At 55.2% G+C, this 3,618-nt stretch overlaps 1 protein-coding gene across 1 annotated transcript in view; it reads left to right on the forward strand.

Annotated features, from left to right (window-relative positions):
• The first annotated feature begins 2,491 nt into the window (after positions 1-2,491).
• The window catches only part of RCC2 (regulator of chromosome condensation 2), a 10,784-nt gene continuing 9,657 nt past the window's right edge, over positions 2,492-3,618 (forward strand). The window contains exon 1 of the mRNA XM_018570450.1: positions 2,492-2,619. The gene's annotated coding sequence lies outside the window, so the exon portion shown is untranslated. The remainder of the gene's footprint in view (positions 2,620-3,618) is intronic.

Genomic DNA, 3,618 nt, shown 5'->3' on the forward strand with positions numbered 1-3,618 from the left:
GGACTACAACTCCCAGCATGCCCTGTATAGTATACACAGGAGGACTACAACTCACAGCATGCCCTGTATAGTATACACAGGAGGACTACAACTCCCAGCATGCCCTGTATAGTATACACAGGAGGACTACAACTCCCAGCATGCCCTGTATACACTGTATAGTATACACAGGAGGACTACAACTCACAGCATGCCCTGTATAGTATACACAGGAGGACTACAACTCCCAGCATGTCCTGTATACACTGCATTGTATACACAGGGGGACTACAACTCCCAGCATGCCCTGTATAGTATACACAGGAGGACTACAACTCACAGCATGCCCTGTATATTATACACAGGAGGACTACAACTCACAGCATGCCCTGTATAGTATACACAGGAGGACTACAACTCACAGCATGCCCTGTATAGTATACACAGGAGGACTACAACTCACAGCATGCCCTGTATATTATACACAGGAGGACTACAACTCACAGCATGTCCTGTATAGTATACACAGGAGGACTACAACTCCCAGCATGCCCTGTCTATAGCGCGATCACGTGACGGTCTGACGTACTGATCTCAGCCTCGTGTTGGGTGTCTCAGACATTCGATGTTCCCCTCTGCTCAGCACATTCCTAACATTCCAGTTGCCGGTCATGCTGATCCCCCGGCTTCAATCCCTCCGGAACCCCTGACAGGTCAGTGACTGAAGGAGTGCTGAAGCCGGAGGACCATCATGTCACCCGGAGATGGTACTCACCTCTTCCTCTCCCACCTCCCCCGCGTCTCTCTCCACGCAGGAACCTCAGCTGAGAAGACAGTCGGCTCACCTTCTGAGGGATCTCCAACCGGTTCCACGGGACAAGTAGTGACAGGTGCTGGAGGGTGAACGTGGGCCGGTCCAAACACACCTCACCCATCCCTGACATTGTGTAACCACGCACCGGGGGAGGGATCCCGCGTCTCATGATCATGTGTATGTCAATGTCAGAACTGAAAATCATTCTCAAGACTTCTTCAACCCGGGTTCCTCCAGAGGTTCTTCTGGGCTCTTCCAGAGGTTCTTCCGGGTTCCTCCAGAGGTTCTTCCGGGCTCCTCCAGAGGTTCTTCCGGGCTCCTCCAGAGGTTCTTCGGGGCTCCTCCAGAGGTTCTTCCGGGCTCTTCCGCTTTCCTCCAGAGGTTCTTCCGGGTTCCTCCAGAGGTTCTTCCGGGCTCTTCCAGAGGATCTTCCGGGTTCCTCCAGAGGTCCTTCCTGGTTCCTCAGGGCTCTTCCAGAGGATCTTCCGGGTTCCTCCAGAGGTCCTTCCTGGTTCCTCAGGGCTCTTCCAGAGGATCTTCCGGGTTCCTCCAGAGGTTCTTCCGGGTTCCTCCAGAGGTTCTTCAGGACCTCTCTAGAGGTTCTTCAGGGCTCCTCTAGAGGTTCTTCAGTGTTCCCCCAGAGGTTCTTCAGGGCTCCTCCAGAGGTTCTTCCAAGTTCCTCCAGAGGTTCTTCCGGGCTCCTGCAGCAATTAGCAATTTTTGACTCAGATAAGTGACCCCCAATGTAATGAGATCCTTCTCCACTGACCCCCAATGTAATGAGGTCCTTCTCCACTGACCCCCAATGTAACAAGGTCCTTCTCCACTGACCTCCAATGTAAGGAGGTTCTTCTCCACTGACCCCCAATGTAACGAGGTCCTTCTCCACTGACCCCCAATGTAATGAGATCCTTCTCCACTGACCCCGAATGTAACAAGGTCCTTCTCCACTGACCCCCAATGTAACGAGGTCCTTCTCCACTGACCCCCAATATAACGAGGTCCTTCTCCACTGACCCCCAATGTAAGGAGGTTCTTCTCCACTGACCCCCAATGTAATGAGGTCCTTCTCCACTGACCCCGAATGTAACAAGGTCCTTCTCCACTGACCCCCAATGTAACGAGGTCCTTCTCCACTGACCCCCAATGTAACGAGGTCCTTCTCCACTGACCCCCAATCTAAGGAGGTCCTTCTCCACTGACCCCCAATATAAGGAGGACCTTCTGCCCCTAGGCAGGATCTGGGAACCCTATCTTGTCGTGCCGAGGACCAATTCCCAGACACCCCCACTGCCTCATACAAACCAATAGGCGGTCAGTCTGGAACGCAGAACTGCAGATGCTCAGGAGGGGGCGGAGTAATACAGAGAAAGGGGCGGGCTGGTTCGCCAAAGGGGGCCGACCTATATAGAGATACATAATAGAGGGCGGGATGATACAGTGAGGGCGGGAAGAATATAAGTAGTGGGCGGGGTGATGTAAAAACAAAAGGGGGCGGAGTGATGCAGATACACTTACTGGAAGGCGGGATATGATGCAGAGTAGGAGGCGGGTGATAGATATTACCATGGCAGGGGGCGGGGTGAGGTCGTAAAGGGGCGGGGTAATAGATAAACACAGAGAAGGGGCGGAGTAAAGCCGCTCGGAGTGGTCGTGACTTCGTAGTTCGCTCCTCCCCCCGCCAGGGGTCGCTGTACCGATTGGGCCCGGGCCGCCCCCCCATGTGCTCAGTGTTTGCAGTCAGTGTCGGTCGGGTCGGTGGATAGACAGACGGGCGAAGTGTTGTAAGAGGACGGAAGGACAGAGCACCGGGCTGACAAGGAAAGGTGAGTGGGGTCCCGTGGAGGTGCGGTGGAGGAGGGGGGAGAGGGGGACACGTGTGCCCGGACACAGCTTATTGTCCCAGAGCCGGCCGCCACAAAGAGCCGCCATGGCCGCCGACTGGGAGCACTGGGACAATAACTATGGGATGCTGGGGGGCTTACTGGGAGGACCGGGGGGATATTGGGAGCACCGGGGCAGCACTTATGGGTACTGGGAAGATTTAAGGATTACTGGGATGGTACTGGTAGGATCACTGTGAGGGGATACTGGGAGCACTGGTGCTTTACTGGGGGGTCATACAGGGAGCACTGAAGAGATGCTGGGGCAGGACCAAAAGTGATGATGAGAGTACTGGTGTAGGAGCAAAGGGATGATGGGAGTACTGGGGTAAAGGTATGCTGGGGTAGGAGTGGAAGGATACTGGGAGTGCGGAGGCAGAACAGTGGGAGAGCTGGGGCAGGACTGTGGGGATACTGGGAGAGCTGGGGCAGGACTGTGGGGATACTGGGAGAGCTGGGGCAGGACTGTGGGGATACTGGGAGAGCTGGGGCAGGACTGTGGGGAGAGCTGGGGCAGGACTGTGGGGATACTGGGAGAGCTGGGGCAGGACTGTGGGGATGCTGGGGGCAGGACTGCAAGGATACTGGGAGAGCTGGGGCAGGACTGCAAGGATGCTGGGACAGGACTGCAAGGATACTGGCAGGGCTGGAGAGATAATGAGTATACTGGGGCATGACGGTAGCAATGCTGGGTGTACTGGGACAGGACTGTAGCAATGCTGGGTGTACTGGGACAGGGCTGTAGCGGTGCTGGGTGTCGTGCTGGGTGTACTGGGACAGGGCTGTAGCCGTGCTGGGACAGGACTGGAGGGATACTGGGAGCATTGGGACAGGATTGGAGGGATACTAGGACTACTACGTCCAAGAAGCTCATACGGGTGTGATGGTCAGATGGTGTAATGTGAACATACAATGTATTGGGGTGCTCTCTCTATAGTCTTT

The sequence above is a fragment of the Nanorana parkeri genome, unplaced genomic scaffold, assembly GCF_000935625.1.
Source record: "Nanorana parkeri isolate BGI_ZX_2015 unplaced genomic scaffold, ASM93562v1 scaffold1533, whole genome shotgun sequence".
NCBI lineage: Eukaryota > Metazoa > Chordata > Amphibia > Anura > Dicroglossidae > Nanorana > Nanorana parkeri.